Source organism: Patella vulgata, chromosome 5, assembly GCF_932274485.2.
Source record: "Patella vulgata chromosome 5, xgPatVulg1.2, whole genome shotgun sequence".
Classification (NCBI taxonomy): domain Eukaryota; kingdom Metazoa; phylum Mollusca; class Gastropoda; family Patellidae; genus Patella; species Patella vulgata.
This window is the reverse complement of record NC_065883.2, coordinates 32789306-32817179: the sequence shown is the minus strand read 5'-3', so window position 1 is coordinate 32817179 and position 27874 is coordinate 32789306. Positions and strand designations below refer to the sequence as shown.

Sequence of the window (27874 nt, the reverse complement as noted above, 5' to 3'; positions counted from 1 at the left end):
TAAATTTTCTAAGATTTTATTTATTTAATATTCCCAGATGTATAAGTTTATAACATTATAATACATGCATGTACATTGCCAATTGATCTTTCTCATAAATTTCTTCCTATTGTATATCATGAGCTTTGTGTTAAAAGCAATAAAGTATTCTAGGAGACGTTATTTTCCATTACGATTTAAGACAGGCCTACTCTAGGGCAAACTCACATTAGGTTCAGGATCTTTGCACAAGACATTACTGTAAAAATTAAACAAAACCAAAATCTAATATTAATCATAAAATATTTATATTAATAATTGCAGTAATGATAAAATTTTGGTATTTTAATTAAAATGATACAATCTTGGTATTAATTACCAATAAATTGATTTCCACTACAGACTGCATCTGCTTATCCAGATATGGTTGTTTTTAATGTGATATAGTTATTTACCTAAATTTCTCCTTTCTCATACTGGTGAATACTGCCTCACCAGATGGGAATTTCTTATTTATCTGGCCTACTATTTCATCAAACCAGTGGTTGCCAGGCATGATACATCCACATTTTGAAAGAGATGGATAGAGAACAAGCTAAAAAAAACAAGCCAACCCTGAGGCTGATGTCCCCCGCCAAAATCCTGAAATCAATAAATGACACATATTAATTAATTGCACATTAATTTATCTTTTTTAAAAGTATTGAGGAATCAAACTGATTATCAACTATGCACTTAATTTCATCACTCTCTATCAGACAGAATCAAAGTTATTGTGTCCCAAAGCATCGACCAATGAAATTGCTTAGATCTGCTTTGCTTTAGTGGGAAATGTTAATTATTGAACTCAGTCATGACATTCACCTAATGAACATCTATATCAACACAAAGTTTGAACATTCTATCTTAATTAAAAGAAGAGTTGTTATGTTCCAAAGTCTTGACCAATCAAATTGCTAATCACTCCTTAACCTAAGTAGAAAATTCTCATCAACGAACGTAATCAAGGTAATGATAAAATGAATCTGTACTCAGAGTTTCATCATTCTCACTTAATTATAACCAAGGTTATCGTGCCCCAAAGCATCAACCAATCAAATTGCTTATCTCTGCTTACCATAAGCAGACAATGTTCATCATCGAACTTCATCAAGGCATTCACCTAATGAACGCCTACACCAAGTTTGAATATTCTACCTCAACTAGAAGCAGAGTTATAGTGTTCCAAAAACTTGACCAATCAAATTGCTTATCGCTCTACTCACCCTCAGCAGAAAATGTTCATTATCGAACTTAGTCAAGGTATTGATGTCAAGTTTCATCACTCTCAATTAACTAGAACTAAAGTTATCGTGTCCCAAAGCATCAACCAATCAACTTGCTTATCTCTGCTTACCCCAAGCAGAAAATTCTCATCTTCGAACTCCATCAAGTCATTCACCTAAAAAACACCAACACCAAGTGAGTGTGAACATTATAGCTCAATTAGGAGAGTTATTGTGTTCCAAAATCTCAACCAATCACATTGCTTATCGCTCTGCTTACCCTGAGCAGAAAATGCTCATTATCAAACTTAGTCAAGATGTTGAGGTAATGAAACTATACACCAAGTTTCATCATTCTCACTTGATTAGAAATAAAGTTTTTGTGTCCCCAAGCACCAACCAATCAAATTGCTTATCTCTGTTTACCCTAAGCAGAAAATGCTCATCTTCGAACTTCATCAAGGCATTGACCTAATAAACACCTACACCAAGTTTGAACATTGTAGCTCATTTAGGAGAATTGTTTCCCAGACAGATAGAGGGACGGGACAGGCAGGGTACAAAAATTAATTTTTCGTATGATCAGGGGCCATAATCCAGGAAGTTATAGTCTGAAATGTGCAAATATCAAAGCAGACTGAGATATTTCGGATATAAAGATATATTTTAAGTTTCATCAAAATCAGATAAAAATTGTGACTTCTAGAGGGTCCAAAGCCTTAGTATTACATACTTTTACACTAATTTACACTAAGGAGCGGCCATTTTGTCAGGCAGTTTCGGTCCGATTTGCATGAAATTCAAATCCAAACGTCATTTAGGTGTAATGGTGAAACATTTAAACGTTTTTTTAATATCGGATAAAAATTGTGACCTCTAGTGGGTCTGCAACCTAAACATGTGATTTTTCGTACAATCAGGGGTCAAAACCCAGGAATTTATGGTCCAATATGCGCAAATATTGAAAGGAACAAAGATCTTTGGATTATAATCATACACTTCAAGTTTCATAAAAATCGGATAAATATTGTGACTTCTAGAGTGTCCACATTGTGGACTCCACAACCTTGGTATCACATACTTTTACATTATTTGCTTACAAATTTGCCATTTTGTCGAGCAGTTTGGTTTAGATTTTTACGAAATTCAAACTCAATCTTCATTGATGTGTAACAGTAATATATTTAAACGTTTATTAAAATTGAATACAAATTCTGACTTCTAGCGGGTCCACAATTTCCAAATGCAATTTTTCAAACAATCAGGGACCATAATCCAGTAAGTTACGATTCGATATGCGCTATTATCGAAAGGAACCAAAACCTTTGTGATATAAACATAAATTTAAAGTTTTATCAAAATTGGATCAAAATTGTGGCCTCTAGAGGGTTGACAACCTTGATATACCATATATTTACACTATTTCCGTACGAGGGACGGTCATTTTGTCCGACAGTTTTGGTCCAAATTTCACGAAATTGAAACTCGAGCGACATTATGGTGTAACAGTGATATCTTTTAAATCAGATAATAATTGTGACCTCTCTAGAGACCACAATCTAAAAATGCAACTTTTGGTACAATCAGGGGCCATAATTCAGGAAGTTACGATCCCGATATGCGCAAATATCAAAAGGAACAAAGATCTTTGAGTTATAACCATGCATTTTGAAAATTGTGACCTCTAGAGTGTCCAAAAGCTAAAAACGTGTTTTTTTGTACAATCAGGGGCCATAATTCATGAAGTTTCGATCTGATACATGCCAATATTGAAAGGAACCAAAATCGTTTGGAAATAAACCAATAATTCGTCAAAAATTGGATAAGAATTGTGACCTGTAGAATGTCAACAAACAAAGTGTGGACGGATAGATAGACGGACAGGGGCGACGACAATATGTGATCATATGAAAATGTGGGCGTATAAAAATATTATCTATAATATGCAATAATATTATTTAATAATTAAGTTACTATTATATTAGGTAATAAACAATTTGTATCCATTTTAATGTATCATTTATTAATTAATTAAGTAACTACAGTTAAGAATAAGCAAAATGAAACACCAGGATCAAACCCAAGAACTTTTGGTCCATGTACCATACTAATCATACGATACCCTACTTACCCTATAATTGGTAGATACTATCTGGTTTTTAATTTGATAGTCATTACACTATTGGGAAATTGTATTATTTGTATAATAACATGGCATCTTATTGTTTTCAAAGTTACTCACTGTAAAAAAAACACAAAGCAACATAAATGTTATAATTATTCTTTGATCCATTGAATATCTTAGTGTATACTGATACACAGAGTATGAAGGGTATTGATTTAGCATAAATTATTTTAAAATTCATGTATCTATCACATTCTGCTCTATTTGGGAATCTAATAGGGGAAAGATTGTCACACTATGTACATGACTACCAAAAACATGTTTATACAAAAACCCATCTAATATCTTATGACAACTTTCTATATAAAAATGATATTACTATTTGATGAGATGTGTAACTTAATTCTTATTAATTGTAAGTAAAAGAATATCTTGTAGAAATTCTGATATCGTATTCAAGAATGACACGGCATGAAACATAGGAATGCTGATTTAAGTATATTTTGTAGTAGAGTGATCATTCCATCATATAATTTGTCATGACCTGTAAAGCTTACATAAGATGTAATAAGACATGGCTAGAGGAAACGAACACCATTCAATTTAAAAGGCAGGTGACACAAGGGGTCACAGTGGCTGGCACGAACACTGTCATATTGCGTACATGAGATACACAACCCAGTGTTGCTTTAATCGGCTGATTGAATTGAGTTATGTTGAGACTGGTAGCGGTGAATCGGTCTATGTAAACTTTGCTCCTACAACGAACCAAACTCTAAATACCAGACTTCTTTTAAAAATACCTCCCAGAGGGCTTGTTATATATCAGTTATAATGAGGCCATTATAAATCTTATGAAGTACCGTTGTTCATATACTTGTCCTTACCAGGCATTGTATAGACAGGATGAAGTGATATGTTTTCAGTTTGAATTAACTCATAAATTCCTATAATTTATTTATTTACAGAGCTTTAATATATAAAAGTTTCACTATCACTAACAAATTAATATCTACCTCAGAATATTCAAGTAAAAACTTTGCTCCTACATCCAATCAACCTTAACTTTCAGCACTGAAATTGTAAGAAAAAGTATATTATTTAAACTATCACTGTTAAATGACAAGTGGCTCTGGTGGAGGTGGTGGAGGGGTGGTGGTGGAGGGTGGGTGCAGGTCTGGGTAGGGATTAAGGCGACTAACTTAATTGCACCAGTCAAACAATGATAAAATTTTAAAATTCAATTAAAGATAGGTTGCCAGGCAATGAAACATACGCTCACAGCAGCTAAATCGTCCTGACAGTCAACAGGTGTTGTCGCATATTTTTTTTTGTGTCAGTAATGAGAACAATTACAACACATGAAAATCTCATTACAAGTAATAACCCATTAAGTAATTATCAGAAAATTATTCATTGGAAAACAAGTGACTTGATCTAACTATACCACTCAATCAGAAATAAAATTTATTTGAAATTCTATTAATTGAAATTCAATTAATAATTATATAAGCTGTCATTGAAAAAAATTAAAAGTTGAACTCATTTGCCAAAATCGTATATAATTCATCTCCATTTTCAACTAATCTACACAATAAAAGTGACATTATCATTATATTTCTGATCTATTGTTTTGTAGCCCATATTAAATTCTTGACAACCTGGCTGGAATAGCATATTGAAGTAATGGACCAACAGACGAAGACAACAAGAGGTATCAAGTCGTGCCGTCATTAATATGCTACAACATGCAAAACAAACAGAAAGAATATGTCGCAGGGAGCAAACGAATCTGCAAGGCCTCTCACGTTATCACGTCAAATTGATTCACACGCTTAGCTTCTACTATCTCTGTTTACACTAGTGCAAATTTCAAAGCAATTTTGCCCACATCATTTAAGTAGAAGCTGAAGCAGCTTTTCTGGATTCACTTATATCTTTAAATGAGCCCTTACTACTTTAATGAGTTGCATTTTCGCTCAATTTTGTATCTTCGTTTTAGAAATCCCAACAAATCCATTTAATTTCCTGGACTTCTTTTAATCAGTTCACGAACACGCCTTATATTGTGATTCATGGCCATGATGCACACAAGTCATTGAGACAAGTAATAATTGCATATTCTTGAATGAGTTCAAGTTGTCTAGTTGAAAGCATTAATAGTAAAGCATTCAATAAACCTTTTGTAAATAAACCTTTAAACACACAAAATAATATATAAATGGTACATGAAAAAAATATATATTTGTACGTGAATGATTCAAAAGAAATTTGGAGGATGAGGGCCATAATAGCACTTTAATTGCATATATTAGGATTGGAGGATTTTGAATGAACAAGGTAAATCTAATAGATTATGATCAACACCTTTGTTATTAGTGAACATCAAAGAATTTTAAAAAGGTGGATCTTACCCAACCCAATGGGTGTGGAACAAAATTTGGCATTATACATCTATGTAATTTCTTCTTGTTTAACGCTAACAATAAAGTTGAGGATAATTTTGTTCAGTTAAAAAAATCACATTTGAAAACTTCTTTATATTCAACATGAACTGAATTGCCAATTCCAGAACAGACTAATAACAACCACTAAGATGGTTGCCAGGCAAACTGTATCCACAGACAGATCAAAATAAGTTTATTTCACTACACCAAAGTTCCTTTTTTCGAAATATGTATGTCACAATAGACTACATCTTTTAAAATTGAAAATTTAAATATTAGGAGATGAAATACATATATTGGATTCTGTCAAAGGTCAATGAGGTTATGGGAATAAATTCTTTCTCGACATATTTCTACAATCCTTTGATTTTTGCAAACATCCAATTATTTAGGCTTGCCTTCTGGTAATCAGGGAGAATTCATTAATTTTGATTGATTATCTTTGTTTCAATATTTACTGATCAATATAAAGATATCCATCTAGCTTTATCTTTATTGGAAAATTAGATCTATGGCATAAACTCCCACAACCTACAATGCCTAATGGTAGTTCCCTTTGTTCATTCGTGTCTTATCTCTCCTATTAATTAACAAAACGCAAAGGTCTAGGATGAATAAAATTCACCTATCAAATCAAAACCATTTCATACAAGATGTATTTAGTAAGATAACAGAGTTACAGAAGAGTTATTTGGAATCAATGAAAATCTACAATGATAAATATGAAATTATGTACAATACTAATTATTTTATTAAATATAAATTGATCTGGAGGAAAATTGATAGTTCATAAAATAAATGTGAGTTTCTTTACATTGTGGGGTACATATGTGTATATATTCTAGTCTCATAAAGCAAGTTTGATGAGTGAGTGGTCCAATGCCTACTCTAATCTGTAACTAGACATTGTTGGTTGTCTTCCTGCGGTGTCTATCAAATTTTATTTCTTCTAAAATTATACAGTACTTCAAACTTTTTTTATTTATTAACTAAGTAACTACATAGATTGTTTAGAAATTTAATTCAATTAATATATTACTACCTATTTAATATAATACTGATGTCATTCCTACCAGTGATTGCAAATACCAAGAGAAATTACACCAAGGTCATGTTTAGTTCATTTTTAGCCATCACAGTGATTTGTTGATGCAAGTGCATTAAACTACATCTTCCTGATAATAATATATCAGAAACTACCACATTATTTTTAACCCAAAACAAAATTTATTATTTAATTTATACAATGTTTTACAGACATAATAATCTTTATTTTATATCAGGGGTGAATATATTAAAAGACTTTGATCTTGGTGTGTGAAGTGGCTTGCTATCAAGCTACACAGATACAATTTGATATATAGGTATGAATAAAATCTTAATAAACTTATCTGTCAGTTTCTTAATGTTTTGTAAACAAAGGCTCGCAATGTATTTCTTCATATTTCTTATATAAATCATTCATCCTAATTATAACTATCATATATTATTATTTACATGTAGTTATATAGAATCAGAATTACATGGTTTGCAGAAAACTCTCAATAATTTAATGTATAAATGCTAGTATGCCTTTCTAAAAATTCATTTACGTACTTCAAAACAAGAAATTAATCAGTCATAAAAGAGGTCAACATACACAGGAACCAAAATTAATGTGACCTTTCGTATTCTCATTTTGGGACTAATATATGGTAGTCAACATTTTTATTTCAATAATACAATAGTGCATAGGCAATTTTCACAGTACAAGAAAACTGGGGAACCAGGTGAAAATAACAAGCTACAAGCTTGGGATTGAAACATTGTTATGACTGTTTAAACAATGAATATTCGTATTCATATACCCCATCCTAATTATAGAAGATTATCTAATGTCATGCCTCCTAGTTGATCTTAGTGAAAAAGTGAAATCACATGGGGACTAGTTTGGGTTTGTCCATCTGGTCAGAGATCCAGTACAAAGATGACCATTTTAAGAAATGTTTAGACAAATCAAAGCCTCCTTTGCACCACCTATCGATAAACAATATTTTAACTTTGGGCTACTTTATTGACAAATTTTAACCCCTCTGCTTTAAAGATATGACAATTATTATAAAGATGGGCTTCTGATATCCAATATTCAAGACAAAATAAACATTTTACCATTGGTACACAAATTGTGTACCAGAATGCGTTTCAGCACCATTTGTAACAAGGGACTCAAAGAACGAGGCTCGGTGACAACATATTCTTATCTGGAGAGCATGCGCAATAAATACTATCGGTGTAGACTGGAATAACCAGACACTAGAGATTGCCATTCGATTGAGACTTCTAGTGTATTACGCCGAACAAAACTGATTTGAAAGTAGAGAAAAACGAAAACGATTGAATTGAATGTAAATCAGTTTATATACATTCATATTTCATTATTATATGCCTTGCAACCCATTTGTGCCAATTTTTAGGTCCCAAATATTAGCGATTTAGCTCCTTTAACATATGAACAACTCAGATACCATCAACAACTAGTAGAGGATTATATATTAAAATGCATGGATAATGCTATGTATATCTGTAGTGAAAGTTGTGTTAAGAGTTTTAAGGGGTTGGCTTTGTCAATATAGATATAGTTTATACAATATATAGACAAAAGCTTTACTATGTGTGTTAATAGTAAGTGAATCAACAGATTGTGGTAGGGGTTAAGCTTTTATAGACTGTACCAAAGTTTATACTAGTTAGACAAATATGATAGTGGCGATAAGAAAAAACAAATTTACATAAGATACAGTAAGCACACATTCACAATTTACCTTAAAACCTCCACATCTTTCTATTACATTGTTTATAACTATATATTACGCTTATACTTCCAAAATTATCAGCTTATCATCACCTATCACGATCTCTGTTGATGTGAACCCAAAAAATGTGATATTTTATGAAGTAACTATTCATATTGAAGAAAATTAAATGGCGATTTCTTTTCTAGCTTGTTATCTCTTGTGATTGGAAATGTCATCACAGAGTGTTGACTATGTATATTTACTTATGAGATGTGTTTGCAAGTTCGACAGAAAACAAATTTACTCAGCTCGAGAGTGGAGCTAATTTCTGTCAATATTCTCGACTTCTACTTATTGAAAAGTACAAACAATAGAAAACAACTTCAAGCATACATTCATTCACAAACTTGACCACAGGAAAATATATTATATAACCCACTTCAAGAAATTAAATCAAGTAATTTTAATATCAATTTTCAAGCACATTTTTGCACTTTGAGACTCTTTATTTGATTGCAGGTTTTCAACCCAAATGACTTGATAACCTGGACAAATCAGGCAATACTGAAGAGCTTAAGGGTCAGAGATTTAATTCCCGGACCAACTGACGATTAATTTTGCTAGATAAACATTGGCTGTGTGATTTATTATGGTTGTGAATAACGTCCAATAGTTGGCTAGGTAAGTTGAATCATGATTGCCGTCAAAACTTCCATTCCCTGGTCAACTTGTGAGAGATTAAATGCCTCAAGGGCTTCACTTCATATTGGCGCCTGTCTTCAATATCTATATGTAGAAATAAATCAGAGACGGTATTTTGATTATCACCTTTGACCTTCATATGTCAAAAATTTAATCTTTTCATACAGCTAACAAAAACTAAGCTTCATCTTTTGACACATGGTTTAATATGTATTGTAATCCATTTGTTAAATGTCCAAATACATTGAATCGTGCATCCTTACAAGCCATCTTACATGAAAGTTTAATTAAATTGCACAACCCTTGATTCACACCATGCGCAAAATCCATTTTACAGTTAAATCCTTAAATAGAAAAAAATCAAACCACATGAAATTAGAGCTCACACCAATATTCAAATAATTTTTCAAGGCTATTCAAACTGTATTTTTAGTATAAATTAGTTCATTTCTGTCAATTAAAACTGATGGAATCTGGTCTGTTATTTGTCTCCTATGCGATATTTAGTAATATTAATTTAATAATGATATTAAATGATATCCCAAAAGAAAAAAACAGAAAATGGAAAAAAATATTTGATTTGAAAGATTTATAGCTTCTAGAAATATCAAAATGTGCCAAAAATGGCCCAAAGATTGATTACTTCAGCTGAATTGCATATTCGCATTGCATTGGAATAATGACTTCGAATATTCAAATGGTAAAATCGGCATTCAATGTAAGTACTAAATGATACCATTTAAGATTGTAATCAGAGACACCCTATCTTTACAAGCTCCTTATTAACCAGATCAGTGTAAAAACATTGTTATAAAATAAAAATCTAACACATTTTCAGTTAAAAGAAACATTATAAATGATGCATCTAAAGATTATACATGATGTATCTAAAGAATTATAAATGATGCATCTAAAAAATCCCTCTTTCTAGTGCAATTAAAAAAGAAACAAAATTTTTAACATGTCTCTGGTCCACCACATTATGCATCAAACAACTACCTTGTTATTCCCAAAATGATTTGAATATTTAGAAATATAATTCAATTCATTCTTGACCTGACAGTTCCCTATCTTGGGATCCAGAGTTACTGATTATGGCATTCACACAAGTGAGCGCTGTGAATGCGCCAGACTAAAAAATATTAATCAATTTCACTTTTTTCAAAGACTGTTTAGCTTTAAAAACTAACCAACAAAAGAAATCATTATCAGTCAAATTATGTTGCTTAGTTAAACACAGTGAAATAAGAGGACAGATTTTGTAGAATATTTTAACTTTGATGTTACCGATAAGTTTATTAATTAATGTGCCATCTTTACTCTTTGATTGATCTTCAGTCCAATTTAATCACAAGTAGAAAGTCATCCACATCGATCCAATCCTAGTCATGAAATGTGTTAATTTTACTAATCAAACTATCAAGAAATTAAAGCCAGTCCTTAAATTAACAAATGCACACCCTTGATTATTGAATGGCCAAACAAGATAATTTCACATGCTCTTTATTGAGTAATAATCAATCTGACCATAATTCTCCCCCAGATGTTTGTCGGGGTCAACGAATTAAAACCCCAAATTGACATCGGTTACCTTCCCAGCTCAAAATTTCTCAATGACCACTCTGTCCACTCATCTCAAACACTGACCTTTGTCCACCCATGAGTGGTCATTTATCGGCCTAATAATAAAAGTCTCATTAAAATCATAATGACCATTAGCAATGATGTATAGTAAAAGGCCATAAGGCTTTCCATGTTGGTCAAACAAACCGTTAGAAAGTGTAAAAGGACACATACAATGCAAGCTACAATGAAAGAGAGAAAGAGTGTTTTCACCAACAATTGTCTCATAAATACAGGGCGTGACTGGACACAACTGAAATTACTTTCACCCTACTACATCAAAGTAATAACTGATTGAGCACCAATCAACATAAGTCTGAAGTGGTAATTTGCATACCTTCAGTTGTGATCATATCCATGTTAGAGAAATCCTGATCATCATATTAATTATTCCAAACTGACAAATATTTCATTGGTTTTTAACAAATAAAATGAAAAACCTGGACTTGACATCACATCAACTCTAAAAGTATCATTTCATCACAAAAGTGTGATGCCCAATATGGCATCAATCTCATGTAATTCAGTTTCAGTCGAATTCAACTTCACCTGCTTGAATGATATTTTATCTGATGATGAATTAATTCCATGTGATTCAATTACTACTAAGCCACAACTGACAGCTTTTATAAAGGGGCATGCACATACAAATCATCCTGGGACGGATACCTGCTAAAACAATTTTATTGTACTCATTACTAAATTATCTCTTTTAAAGTTTAAAGCTCACCAATCCAGTTCAGACCAAACTAAGCAAAGATTCCCGAGTTACCCCTCTTTGCCGTAAACTGAGTGAACTCAATAGAGGCTACAGTTTTCAACAGATTTATTTCAAATTTGGTGTGAAGCACAAACCCAACTGGTACTTAATGTTCCGTTTCAATTGATGACCAACAGAAATGAAATTAAATGAAATGAAATGGGGTTTAACGTTCTACTGTGTTCTGCTCCAATTGGGCTAAGACGGGGTTGACTGATGGACCGAAATGTGGGAGTAAAAAATATTGTCAAGTTAAACACATTCACATATCATTTAATTAATGATTTTGATAATCAACTAGATATAAATGCAGGTAGAATAGAATATAATGCTACTGCCCTGATATAACTGACGACAGATTAGAAATAATCATTTCATTAAATTTTGTTCCAAAGACTTTCAAATGTATAAGACTACAAATTTCTTAAAAGGAATCAAATATATACTATTCAAAAAAAGTAGGGGATATTTGATTTTTAAGTGTTATTAAAGTCACCTAATGAAACTGACGAAGAAACAAATGACAAAATGAAATGAAGTTCACATTCATCGATTTATTCCAAATGATCGTTAGACTAAGTAAGGCACAGACTGACCATTATAAGGGTAAAATGATACCCGGGGTCAAACAGCAAAGTTACCACAGCATCACAACCAAGTCAGTAACGGGTAAATCCTCCTCTGTTTGCCAAACAAGCATTGATCCGACGTGGCATACTCCTAATGAGACGTCTAAGGTCATTTTGGTCCAGATTGTCCCATTCCTGTTGCAACGCAGCAGCAAGTTCTTGGACATTGGCAGGACGTTGTTGACGTTGACGTAACCTCTGTCCAAGCATGTCCCAGACATGCTCGATGGGGGAGAGGTCGGGACTCAGTGCTGGCCAAGGTAATGTGGTGATGTTCTGTTGTTGGAGGTAACCTGTAACGATCCTGGCCCTGTGACATCTTGCGTTGTCATCCTGGAAGATGAAACGGCGGCCATGACGTCGTGCGAACGGCACAACATGGACTGCCAAGATGTTGTCCCGGTAGTACTGGCCTGTAACACGCCCTGCAACAACATGTAAAGCCGTTCTTCCAGCAACAGTGATGCCTCCCCACACCATAACAGAACCACCCCCAAATCGATCATGTCTGATGACGTTAACGTCTTGGAAGCGCTCGTTTCGACGACGCCACACCCTCCTACGTCTGTCCAAAAAATCAACAGTGAACCTTGACTCATCTGAAAACATCACATTGCTCCAGCGTCGATTATCCCAGTGTTGACGATCCCTACACCAACGACGTCTTGCCTGAATAAGATGATCTCTCAAACAAGGGATCACGCGAGGACGTCGGGCGCGAAGGTGACCCCTATGCAGTCGATTCCGAATCGTCTGGCCACTCACTCTCACACCAGTGTCTGTTTATAGACGAGCGCTGATCTGATTTGCTGTGATGACACGATTTCTCAAGGCCAAGGTACGGATAAATCGATCCTGGGCTTGAGTTGTCGCCCTTGGTCGACCTGAGCGTGGTCTGTCCTGTACAGATTGTGTATCATGGTATCTGGACCATAGCCTGCTTATGACAGACTGAGAAACATTCATCGTCCGCGCCACAACCGCCTGTGTTGTGCCGATCTGTAGCATGCCAAGGGCACGTAACCTTTCATTCTGGGTAAGCCGACGCATATCAAAATTTGTTTTCTGGTCACTAAAACAATTAAACTGATGTTTCCACCCTGGAATTCAATGCCACAATGACTGTAACATTCAAAGTCAGAGTCGTGCAAATCTTGGGTTGGACCCCCATGATGATCCCAAGCATCACCTGCATTCCATGCGGTAGCTATTGGTGCGTTTGGGCGTCACATGTAACTGGAAATGTTTCTTCTGTTAGGTTCTATAGTGACTTTTTTCGTAGTCATTTGCATATTTTAGTATTATGCCCCCAAAATCAAATATCCCCTACTTTTTTTGAATAGTATATATTGAAAGTTTTAATTCAGACAGAATCAATATTTTTATTTTACTTTTTGCCTACATTTTCTAGATTGTGTTCGTCAATCACATCTCAAACTAGAAGAAAATATTACGAGAGATCAGTTAAATTTTATGGAATTCATTTAAATGAAAAGTCTGGAGGTTAAACGCCATATCTAATTTGGTATATCGGTACTATTTATGATAAACAAAACAACAGGAGAGGCTCACACTTTAACTACTAATCTCTTTTTAAAAATTCATACTTTCAAAACTAATTACAAATGGTTACTTTATGCATTTACATTGTGTATACAGAATCTATTCACAGTTTCGCCATGTTATAGTAATGAACTGGCAAGCATTGGAGGTCAAGATTATTACTCTGTTTCAATCAAATAAAGATCCCATATTTGCGCAAAGATCAGTGAAAATCCTGAGCTTATCAAAACTTCTATCGAGTCAAACAATAATCGGTAGAATGGCTTAGCGACCGGGACGGCTTTTACATTTTATGTTTGATCAAGAAATTTAATCTCTTATTATAAAATATCAGATATTGAAAATAAAATACAAAGCACACACTGACTCATGGTTTTTCTCCTTGTATTAACATCTAAACGACAACATCAACATCAAATACTATTGTTACATACATGAAAACAAAATAAAAAAGATCATCTTTAAATTCACAATATTTCCTAACATAAATCACAAATTAATATAAAAGAAATTTAATCAACACTACCATGTACCAGCTTTATGATTTAAATTATTTAATTTAATCCATTTTAAAAGGTACCTCTATTATTCATATAAATGATATATCATTTTAATAGAGTAATATATAATTATAAAGAAACACTGGTTACTTTTAGAAATAGTTTTCATTATATATGTACTACTACAGTAAACATTTATAAATTCAATAATTCCCTAATATAACATACCGGTATGTACATTTAAAAATTTTGTACATAAAATGTAGCATGCATGTATATTTAAAATAAGCTTAACTGGATATACTAAATTAGAATTCAATTTAATTATCATCGTTGTATTTGAAACAATTCAAATAAACATATTTGCACATGCATATACATGCCTAGCAACTTGTCAATGCCAGCCACCAGCTTTTTTTTTATGGCTAAAAAACCTGAATCTCACGCTACAGCTTGTTAGTTAACAAGTTGTCGTTTTTACTAAAGTAATTGACTAAAGTTCAACAAGGTAGACAGCAGATTTGGCTTTTACGTTACACTACTTGAACCACGACATTTTTCTCCCCACCCTAGTTCCTGAGGTGCATTTTCTAAACTCAAGTACACTCTATACCATGTGCACTTGACAAGTTTTTCTGTTCGTTTTTTTTTCAAAAAAAAAAGAAATAACCTCGAACCACAGGAACTGCAAGCTTTCACAGTAAATCGGGAGATATTATGAACGACATACATATACAGCTTGTAGTTTCTCTCGGCGTTTTACTAAGCATTCCATTGAATATGTGAAAAGATGGGGACGCGCTTTGATTAATACAATGTGTATGTGAACGTCTTTGCTTTGTCAAAGCCTTAAGCCCTCCGTTTCTTTGATGAGAAATTCTCAACGTGGCTGGGTTGCACAAGGATTGTTTGACAAGGACTAAAGAGTGGCTCTGGCGCTGATGAAAAATGCAAGGTGAAAATGAGAACTTTAAATAGAAATTACCATCAGTATAACCCCTAGAAAATCGTAACTAATGTACACAAGGTTTTACAGTCATTGTTTGTTGGAAAGACATTATTTGTTTTTGAATATCACGAGTTGTAACTTTTAACAGAAATAGTTAACCAATTTAAACAAGCACTGTACATAATATATTCCCACAAACTGACAATAAATATAGGCATTTGTTTTCAACATGCAGACAAACTTAACTTTTTTCTAATGTGATTCCATATGTTAGTGTTTTTAATGAACTGATATACACGATTTAAAGTTGCTAACCAAATAGCTGAAACTATTTTTTCACGTGATGTCAAAGATGATGAAGGAGTTGACATGACGATCTGACTGATTAACTGTATTTATCTTTCTAATAACATGTCGTAAGCTTGAAACCATTTTTATGGTATCAAAACTATTGAAAGCAAGAATACTGGTATACATTATTTCAGAACCAAATTAAAACCTGGGGGACTGGAACATAGGTTGTCAGGCAACAAAATATGTTCACCAAGAGCTAGGCTTTCCAAAATACAATAAAAATGTCGCAAATTTAAACTATAAAATTCAGGGCAGTAACAGATGATAGACGTGACTTCCAGAAAGTTATCTAGCTATCATCAATCAAGGCAAGTAACTCTGTAATTTTCAGAAATCAGTGAAAATCAATAAGCTGATAGCTGCCTCATACAAACTATTTTTGTTGTGGGAAGAAGATATTATCTTCTACTATAAAAAATGTGTAAATGGACTGTAGGACTGGATGATGACATTATACAACCAAATTCTTATAAGACATATAGAAGTAGATTTCACAAATTAAAAACACTTATATGGATATACTACTTCTGAATTCATTATTTGCTTGATAATGATATCTGTGTATCGAAACGTAGCATGTTAATAAATTCAGAAGTAGTATATCCATATAAGTGTTTATAATTAGTATACATTAGTATACAACCACATAAACAAATCAGAGAATATTAAATAAAAAAAAAATATCTACCTGTTCTACGAATGGCTGTGGTCGCCATTACATAACTTCATGACATTCTTTAGATCAATACATGACTTGCTGGCTGGAGACAAAAGAAAAAACATCGGGGTTTGGAATATTTGATTTTATATATGTGTATCATTTAGTATCAAATTTCTTTTTTTGGATTAAATGCTGAACTTCGATTCCTACTCTTTTTATGGCTCTGATGGTGATTTATTTTCATCAAAGTAAAAAGCAATGGGGACAACACAGATAAAAATAAATCATCAATATAATAGTGTTGTATTCATAAAATGACCTGAGAATTTCAAAGAAAATTTTCAGATAGACAATTATATTTGAATACTAGTAATTTGCATGTAACATCTCTCTGATCATACACAGAGTTGGTTATAACTCATTCACAATGTAAAATTGAACTATTTGGTGACCTGGTGGAACAATGTTTGAACCTGTACAACCTGATCTCTTCATTAATTCTAAATGATAAAATTGACTTTGGTGTGGAGTTGCAAGAATTTTATGGTATTGTTTGAGGGGTCAAGGGTTGAATCGAAGCTGTATGTTATAGCCAATTAAAATTGTTGACACAAGTTGGAAATGATGAAGTGCAGGAGATGGCTTTTCCGTTGTATAATGGCAGCCACAAAAGACAAGCAACACGTCCATGTTTACCGAAATAGTCACTTAGTCGTAGACAGAAATATTGCGTCTGCAAACTGACCAAGATTTCCAAATGAACGGTCAATCAAGGAGAACAAGTGTTTACTTTTCTTGACAGATAATTGAATTCATTATGTAAACACTGGTCCATTTCAACAGTAAATGTACAAGCTGTGTACCTTATCCATTACAACTTTCATAACTTCAATCAAATCATGGCCGCCACTATCCCCCTATTGTGTTAGTGAGAATGGAATGAACTGTGGTAATGAAAGTTTCGTTTTATCTCAGTTTTTATTACTGATGTCAACAAAACTGTGTCCTATAAAAGGCTGTTTAGATTATGTTAGAAGCTGTCATCGTCTTTTTTAGTCTCTCATGGAGGGTTATAATATCAGCATCTCATTTTCACACTAGGTGGCGCTCTCGTTACAATGTAAGCCATGTTCTTAACAGAATAACAAGTGTTAGAATACAAGTGATTCTTCACCAAATGTAGTCATTTGACTGATAACAATACATTATAAAGTATAAGATTTCTTGAAATTTAATTGGTGATATCACTTCGATGCACAACTGATCAAAGATCTATATTTAACAATACAATAAGTATTTATTGACATCTATACCTGGTAGCCTACTCATAAAATTTGGAAAAAAGCCAAAGTTTTAGAAACTTTTTTAATAAAATGCCCTATTAAATATTAAGAAAGGTCCTTTTTTTTTTACTATTATAACATGAAAATAGTGCATGCGATAATGTGATGAAATTCACTTAATATGTAGAAAGAGAGACACATGTTTATTAAGTATAGAGTATAGCCTCAGAAAATAGTTGTTTATTACAAAGAAACGAGGAACACATGTTTATTACATAGCATAGCCACAATTCACATCAAATCGAAAAATATATTTGTACCAAATGGTGAAAATGTCCCTTTAAGAATTACTCATTTTTGCTTGCCTCTCCCATGAGTTGTGGTTCACTTACACAGTGATTTCAACTCAAGAATAAACTATCAGAAGATTTAATTATAAAAGTAATTTTAACCAAAATAAGTAACATGTAAGCTGATTGCGCAGAGTTCCATGAAAAACAGGGTTGTTTAATCAGAAAATTTATCAAATAGAACACACAGATAATGATGATGAAAAGAACGCCTAATTACCTTTAAATGGTGGCCATTGTTATGTTTGCATGTTAGCATGTGTGTAGTGTACCTGTATGAGAAAGGAATCTGTGAAAAGTATTTTAATCAGGGTAATCTGTGTATTATCGAGGAGACTGATTACTGTCCCAACTTCATTAGATTGTCAATACCTGGGTAAATAAATCTGTCAGGGAAAATGGAGAATAAATCGCAGGTGAAAGCTAGGAAATGCCTTTAGGCACAGATATATATCCTATTCAATCTATATTTATCATGATAAATCTTTCCGAAACCTGTTCTCGTCCATAAGCGTCATATTATCTTGAATCAATATTGACTCAGTATTTGATTATAGTATTTTGAGCTTCAATCATATCCGTGCCCATTTACGATATTTCTTCTCATTTATGAAGTTATCTCTAGGGAACTCTTCACAACCCATGTACACAGAATCACTTCAGGCCATAACAACCTAATCCACTAATTTCTGATTTACATACCCCATACATCGTGTCCTCTTAATAACTTTTAATAACTTAATCATGCCAGTGATAAAAATACCATCGCTGTCATAAGTACAGTACTGTCTGAAGATATTTCACAATGTTTAAGAATTGCACGTTGACATCTTAGCATTCATGGGATAACAAATGTATATATGTCAATCATTCAGAATCCTGGGTCAGAAAACATTACAGATATCCTGAATCATTTCATACAAAATTTGCTAGTTCAATAACTATATTCTTGAAATCCATCTTTTACATTTCAACAGAACAAAAATTCTAAATCAAATTTTTTACAAACTGAATAACTTTTTTTGCAATTTGTTGCAATTTTCATCAATGATAGAATGATATCTGTGCTATTTTTGGCCAGCTTTTGGCATATTCCACAGAGATATTCTGGAGAACTATTCTCAAACACAGATCAGGAATAATTAGCTTTCAAACTATTCTAGGTTTCTTCCCAGTCAAACTCTTTTCAGCATTGAAAACTAGGGTTCATACAAATTATCACTGATAAAACTTTCAAAAAATAATGTTTCTATGAATTTCAAGAGACTGGGTTATGAAAAATATTTATATCCTTATTTCCAATCTTTGTCATTTTTCAACGGCTTTCCTTTATAAATTCCAGTAATTGCAGGTTTATATGAATTTCTTCTCTAACATCTTGCAGGTGGAAAGGGTTAAACTAGAAAATAGGATAGGTTATTTCCCATTAAGATAAAGAACTGGGTACTGGATAATCGGTGAATGATGATTTAAGTGTACAGATAGAGATATAAGCTTTATGGTTCTTGTATACAGTGAAACTTTTCTTTTCAAACCTGAAAAATATTATTATGAGAGATTTAACAGCACACAGAAAAACAATAAAGCAACAAAAATGCTTTATTGTAATGGTTCAGCTAAAGTTTCGGTTCCACCAAAATAACCAAATTGATAAGTATCAAAAATAAATTCTAAGAACATGAAATTCTCCTCTCAAAGACTTCTGATTTTGTCTCAAAAAAACATATTCTTGTATCATACAATAATAATAAAATATATTCAGAAAATAGATTATAGGTATTCAATTATCTTACTTTTCAAAACACCAAACAAAAATCATAACATAGGACTATATCTATATACTTGTTCATCACCCAAAGACAAGTCTTGGCATCAATCTTGGCATTAATCTTTAACAATAAATTCCAGTTTTACAAATTTATCAATAAACAAGCTGAAGATCTGTAGTGACTTCCCCTTCAGGACAGACCTGAACACAAATGGCAGGAATCATATGAGAGTGAGTGAGATCATTTGAAAAATATACAATGATTGAATGACAGACAGGGACTCTTGCTTATTACAAATATTGAACAAGTTAAATTGTTTATTACTCCCATTTCAAATATTTGGTTGTGGGAGTTTTTGTAGCTGGACACACATCCTGATGAGTTTTCCTAGTCTAATAACTCAACCATGTTTAAATATTGATAAAAGTGATATAGCTTGCTTGAGTTATGGTTTTTAACCACGTGCGGCCCTGCCCATAGCGATGCTCTGTGTAAGTACATTGTTGAAACCGAGAAAAAGACACTCACTTATTCCTGTCCCTCCAAATTCGCTAATATTTGTTTTCATATTCTATGTAAAGGGGGCTGGCTACAAAAACAAACTGTGCTGTGTTGACATCTTGCTAAGATTACAATCATAACAGTTTGTTACCGTTTGTTCAAATCAGGGATGCAAATATTTTTCTTCACACATAATATCATGTAGAATGTATTTGAGGATGATAAAGATTTTGACAGTTTGATTACAAATTTACATTCTCTTATCAGGCAAAATCAACACTTGCTAGTCAGTTATAATAGCCATACAAATATACAGATCTCGACCAAATCAACAACCTTGTGTGCTAAAGTCTGTTTTATTACATCGCAAAGTGCTATAACCCATACCTTTCTTATTTTCAGAGCAAAGTTTGGTCTTCCGCGTATGCACACATTAGTTATATGGACTTTGCACATGAGAGGTTTCCGTTTACTCAAAGTAATGAAACACAAATTCACATTGGCTTCTTTAGACACTACAGAAACCCAACTCATGAAGGTTTGAGAAGAGCTTCTATGCAATCAGAAACTAAAGTAGAAAAACTATTAGCGTGTAGTATTTATTAGAGTTTAGTGTAGTGTAAGAATATTTGAAAGACAAAATTCACATACATGTACGGTAATGATTTTTAAAAACTGAGCAAAAATAGATTTAAATTTGACAATATGTTCCATTTTTCAAAATTTTCAATGCAAATTAGGATAAATCTTTTTAAAATTATAAACGAAAAGAGAAATTAAGAATGGATAACCTAAAGGAGAATAAGGCCAATGCATGATGAGTAATTATCTCATCCATTAGAAACACGCACAAATTAAAAAAAATTTGATTTAAAATTCTTCTGCTATCAACGTTATTGAGCACATATACAAAATCATCATCCCCACTAACGGTGGCTCAATGAATAATGCAATCACTCACCAGCAGGTCATGTGTTAGATCTCAGTTTTGGCCGAGAAAATTCATTTGGATGGACAGCCTAACAAGGAAGAGCATCTAGTAATTTGATAGGGACATAAAAGAAACCCTGGCAGTTGGAATTTGGCAAAAAGTAGACAGAAACACCACTGTCTGCATGGCTTAAGTCTATCTTTATCCAGGTTGGTGCAGAAAAGTATGATGATGTTAAACCCAATTTTGTTTTACCATTTGTTCTATGGAAAGTCATTTATACAAAAACATGTCATATACCTGTACAGCAATGTGATAATGTGTTGGGTACATCGTACCATAATTTCTTGATAAGACCTATTGTATTTGAATCGCTAAAGCACACAATATCCAGTTAGTGGCAGTGTTCGCAGACCCAATTATTGTGCGAGTGGAAAATAGTGGGAATCATTAACTTGGATATAATGAAGAACCATGGAATTTTAGAATTTGTTGTTTTCTTTTTGGTCATATTTTTCATTGTGGTCGCGATACAGGACAAATTGCATGGTAAAATTTTACAAATTTTGCTGGGATAGTTCAATATGGACCCTAAATTTGAAAGTTATCTCTCCGTTCTGCAGACATTTGTGTGTGCAACCAGTTTTATTCCAAGTAGGTAATTAAATGTCTGGATTTTCAATAATTAGGTGACAAAACTATTATTGTTTGTATGTACCCAAGTTTAATTTCATAATATACTATTAATCTCTAATTTTATGAATCTAACAAATAAATTAGTATTTTTATTCTTCTAAAACCAATGTTGTCAAAAAACATTTTGATACAACCAGACTTCTGGTTTTTACTAAATAAATCTGTGTTTTTTAGTTTATATTCCACGCTGTGAAAGAGAGAATCTGGAGTAACCTGTGCATACCCTTATACAAGAATCAAATGTTATTTCTCACAGACCAGCAGGTCAAATTGGCATTTTTTATATAGATTTAAACGCTTTTTGTGAAATAATGTGTATTTTCTAATTATCAAGATTACCTAGCACAATAGTTGAACCATAACATAAAAAAAAAAATATTTAAGAGATATTTCTGTCAAGATAAATGTAATCATTTAAGGGCAGCCGAGGTTTAGTCAAGATAGCATCTTGTTGACACAAATTACTGGAGTGATTGTATTGAGCGCTTAATTTACGATGGGTATCGTCTCAGCCAGGGTTAATTACTGCAGAGGTCTACACTCACCTCTTTACACACAAATGAATTACTCGCTGTTTACTTTGTTAAAAATTGCACAAATTTCATCAAACATAATTGAATAAGGCTATGTTTACATTGCTTCTATGTTGGCTGAAACCAAACAAAGCATCACATCTCATTTGTCTTGTGCTGTAGTGTACAGGTCTAAACGTCACCCCAAGGAATCCTTTCCTTGCCAACAATCAATTTTAATCACAACAAGTTACCATTCCACGGTAAATATTGTTTACTTAGCTACACTGATCACTGGAAAGTCATCAAAACTAACCTCCAACCGTTCGCTCACTGGTTAAAACTCTTCTCGCCCCGTCAAATTTCTGCCTTATTACTAATCATTCATACCAATCGACTACACAAATTAGAAATTGTCTGTCATTTTTTAAGATTATCGCCAGAGAAATTTATGAAGAGGTCACAAATTACACGGAATAAAAATGAAAGTTGATGGAAGTTGTGCCAATGTTGCAAGGATAATAAACTGGCAATTGTCTGCGTGTGAAATCAGTGACAATAAATAAGTAAACAAAACGGAGTGGGTAAACTTTCTCTATCCTCCCCATGTTTAATTTCTCAACTTGATCAAACACTTATTTCAACACAAACTGTTTACAATGATTGCGTCCAAAATGAAACAACCTCATACCGTTCTTTATCAAAGATATTACAACTCATTTCAAACTCATAACTGTCAGCCCCTGATTTGAATAGTAAAGAAAATCTTCAAAAGAAAATGAGAATTGCAAATTCGGTGATTGTAATTATGAAGATTCTAAGGACAAAGGGTACTTGGGTTTGTAAACAACTATCACATACCCTTCTTTAGCTTTATTCAAGTCTTACACAATCGTAGAAATAATTACTTGCAATATGAATGACACAATTACACTTTCAAGATAGTTTCTGCTTTTAATGAGTTTTTTCAAGTAGAGACATTTTATTAGAAGAAATTTCTCTCATTTTTAAAAAAAAACAACAAAAAAAATGAGATCCCTAAAAGATAACATGAAAGAGTTTTCCATTGGCACTTCGATTTTTAACTGTATGTAATGACAAAGAACTATTTCGTTCTCTAGAATAGGTTGGTGTAGAAAAGTAGGACGCTAAACCCTATTTTGTTTAACTTTTGTTTTATGGATGGCATTATATACCAAAATATGTGTCGCATGCATCATACCATTTCTTGATAATTAATATTCAAATTAATTTAGTACTCTACACTTACATGAATGTTGACAGTCCTGTCAAATTATGTTTCTTGAATTGAGAGCAGAACACTACTAATTCTTCTTGACTCTCAAAAGCACATAATATCGGTCAGTGGAATCATGTGTTTTGATTGCTGAATCACATCAATAAGCTATATCAAAACACCAGCATTAATAAGGGTAATAACCAGCATAGAATGTCATAACATTAGCTATAAAGGCTATAACTAACAATTTAATAATACATATAGATAGGTGAAAAATACTGTATATCAATTAACAATATTACACAAAATATGATAATACAATTTATTTCATCTCTAAGTAAGAAAATATTTATATTTTCACTCATGCTACGCATTCGTGAAAATATAAGTTTTCTTGCTTCTCGATGAAATAAAATATGTTATTCACTCTAAAACGACAAATATCCTCTATGTACTTATATAGTAGTCTAAATATATGTCCATATATTGGGTGTCTTGTCTTTTGAGCTTTTATTTGATTGTTATGTGGGGTGCAGTTCTCCTGCACTTTCTGTGATAGAAACATAAGTGCCATAAAGATCAACATATATTTTAATATATTGTCTTTAAAAATATAAGGAATGGCTTGAATAAAACAGATTTTATCAATTGGATTTACCAATTACTATTAGCTCGTTTTCCATTAGAATGATATATATTTCATGCAATGCCACTGGTTCATTCCATGGCTTCATTATCTTTGAATTCATTTTATATGCCTCCTTTAAATAAAATTGAAACAAGGATATTTTTAATGATATATTACTTTGAGATTGAACTTCTATTTCCATATCTCCAACCTCATGGGTTTTCTCCGGGTCCTCCTGTTTCCCTCCCACTGCTAAAGACCCCTATGCGCAAGCGAATTATTGAAATAAAATTAGTCCTGAAATGACCTACATGTAGTTTGTGTTGAGTGGACATTAAACCCCATTTCTCTACCTCTCTCTATTTACATATCCAAATTACCAGGGAAAATATATCTAATGCTGAAAACAATAGATTTTAGGAGTGCTTTATGATTAATTTTTTTTCAACTGCAAATTTTAAAAAAGCACATTTACTGCCATCATGGCTAACTGATCCTTTACTAGGATTTGAATTAGAGAATACCATATAAATAACTGCTAATTATGAGCTATAGCACCTTCACCACCTCCTCCCTATTGTCATATGAAATATCATATTTCCTGTCAATGGAGGTTGCAATGGGTGATTTAATTGACCGTGAGGTAACATATATTTTCATGTCTGGAGGTTGCGGGTTTTCTCCCGGTGTTGGCCAAGAAAGTTCATCTGGATTTTACCACATAGTTTTCTCATGTCAGTGATGCAGGTCCTGTGTACAGATTGGCGTGCAAGTTAAAGATACCTTGGCAGTTGGAATTTGATACAAGAGTAGGCCATAGAGCTGCTGTCCAGGCAAAATTTCCCTCATAGCACACTGTATGGTGTATGCCTGTCTTAATTAGCCCAGTTGGAGTAGAACAGTAGGATGTTAAATCCCATTTCATTTCATGTCTAAATGTTCCTGATTTTACTATTTTATAACCAATTGTTTCTCGGATAGTAAAAACCTCACCGAGTCTTTGTAGATCTAACATACAAAAAAGGCATAACATTCCATCACGGACTAATTACTTGATACAGACACATTTAATCTAAAAGCAATAAGCCAGAATAAAATGAGTAAATTAAATTGGGTGGTCTTGTGAACGGCAGATGATACAGACTATACTACTACTATCGCTACTTGTTATACACATACAAGTGTCCCAAATCTACATCATAACAACAGTATCCCCATACTTAATTGGTCTGGTGTGAATGGATCAAAGCTTCTTTATGGAAAACATACTTCAATAATTGTCGCAGGTACACCCATTTACACAAATATGGCAGCATGAACTCTGACCTGCCACAACCTGCGTCCATTTCAAGCCCATCTTACTTTTCACTTTTTTTAAGTGATGGCAAACATAAAAATGAATCAGTTTATTTGAAGAAGTTTTAAACTTCATCTAATACACAAGCTCAAATTAAAGAAATTGTCAAAGTGTGAGAAATAACAGTATGGTGTAATTTCATTGTAAATCCTAATTTCATTGCACATCCTTGCTAAAGTGGTCCTCAAATTTTCTTCATTTCCATACGAGTGGTGTGAATTTCCATATTACTGTTACACATGTAGATAACATGAGTTAGTGTGGGGGTTTGCACGTGTTACATGATGAAACTATCAACATCAGATTGAAAGACAAGATGTGCAAATTGACTAAGCTTATCCTAACATATACACACAGTCTTTTAGAATAAATAGTATTTAATGATTGTAGCCTTGAGATAATGCTACTCAATCTATTTGTGATTGACCTATTCTATTGTTTTAGAATATGAATTTTATTACTTAGTTCCAATGTCTTTGTTAGACTTTTAATATGAAGTAATAAAATTTGATGCATGGGGTAAACAAAGCGAAAATCTATTAAAATTGAGTAATATGAGCAAGGGCAATAACTTTAAAATTAATATTTACTAAACTGAACAAATTACCAGATTGCCTTGCTAAAGTACCTTGCCTCAATCCCAAAATAAATTGATGACACTCATAGTGACTTGCACATTTTTCTTTTTATAAAGCTTCTAGCAATCAAATCATTTATCACTTTGCTAAACCTAAGCAGAAAATGCTCACAATCAACTTCATATTAGTCAATGTGTGGATATAATGAAACTTTCTCTCTGCTTAGCCTAAGAAGAAAATGATTGAACCCAGTCAAAACATTCACATAACATTAACAAACTTCTACACCAAGATTGAAATTCAACCTCAGAAGCAGAGTCATTATGTTCAAAAGTGTGTGACAGACAGACATTAGGCTATAAAATCATCACCAATAAAATCAGTGAAGTAATTTGAATAACAAACATCTACATCAAGTTTGATCATTCTACTTCAATTATAAACAGAGTTATTGTGTTCCAAAAGATGTGTTTAGCCTAAGCAGATGACCAAACTCAGTCAAGTTTAATCATCTAGCGACCAATGTGGGTAACCTATATAAAAAGTAACATGAATTAAAGATATATGCAAATTGTTTTCATTGGGAAATCCTTATTATACATATTATATGGGTAAAGAGACTTTTCTTAAATCTGCAACTTATCAGCTACAACCCTGAATTGAATTGGCTAATTTTATACCAAAATATGTTCATTCGTAAAGACAAAACAGTAAGAAGGTCACTTTAAAAACTCACATAGATAAAAGATAAATAGATATATACTTGCTTGACTGGCATTTTTCTTGATTCTTTACTTAAATGTAAGCATGAATTCATTTATCTATTGGCCAACCATTTGTACATCAATTATGACTGTAGGCTTAGAACTTTGTTGTTCCTCATTCTGCTGGAGTGATTATCAATTAAAGGGAGGCAATTCAAAATAGTACAATTTGGAACAAGACAGGCTACCTAAAACATTCTGAAATAAAATACACATAGATATTATCCAAAAAATTCAAAAACAGTGTGACAAAAAAAATCCTAGCTAGAGATAAAATCTTACACTCAGATACATAAACAGCCGGTTTTTCAAATAATTTTGAAGGAGAAGTCATTTTGTTCACTGTCTAGTATTGAAATAGTTTTAATCACCCTCATCAGTTCATGTTCAAATAATTTTGTCTTTAACCATTTTATTTGTAACATTATGAAGGCAACTGCCATCCACTGTAAATAAACAAAACAGCATGTTTTAATTAAAGGTCTTTGATAATGTCTTAATGTACTAACCTAGTCATGAGTATATAAACAGTGAACAACCTTATAACATCACATCTAGAATCATATTTGTTAAAGACCATGGATTTGTACTTTGGGTTGAGTATGATGGAAATTACTAGATAATTAAAAGAATAATATATTGAATCTCCATCGACTCAAATTTGAATTGGAAATATTACTGTTTTTCTTCACAATTTCAGGGTAAAATAATGTATGCCACAAGTACAATTTATCAAAAAAACTTTGGTTCGGAAATGTGGGCTTTTCTTAAATTGGTATGGTTGTTTACATTTTCAGCAATATTATATGGAAATATATTGTTAAAAGTAAAGTAAATTCGTGCCCATTGCCAGTCTTTTTGGGCCAATAAGTGATTTAGGGGAGGTAATTCCATTTAATTACCACCATCAGTGCAAATGTGATATTTTTATGCC

The 27874-nt window shown here is 32.7% G+C and overlaps 1 long non-coding RNA gene across 6 annotated transcripts; it reads right to left on the bottom strand.

Annotated features, from left to right (window-relative positions):
* On the bottom strand, positions 1-27872 carry LOC126820541 (uncharacterized). 6 transcript variants are annotated; one of them, XR_007680002.2, is made up of 8 exons: positions 27450-27872; positions 26940-27138; positions 16359-16431; positions 4386-4443; positions 3376-3485; positions 1245-1420; positions 435-621; positions 1-238 (listed from the first exon to the last, which is right to left on the bottom strand). It is a non-coding gene; the product is annotated as an uncharacterized LOC126820541 (long non-coding RNA). The 6 variants fall into 6 exon arrangements; XR_007680003.2 differs by lacking the exon at positions 27450-27872 and adding an exon at positions 27312-27371; XR_008788191.1 differs by lacking the exons at positions 26940-27138; positions 27450-27872 and adding exons at positions 18185-19499; positions 22407-22683.
* Positions 27873-27874: the final 2 nt, after the last annotated feature.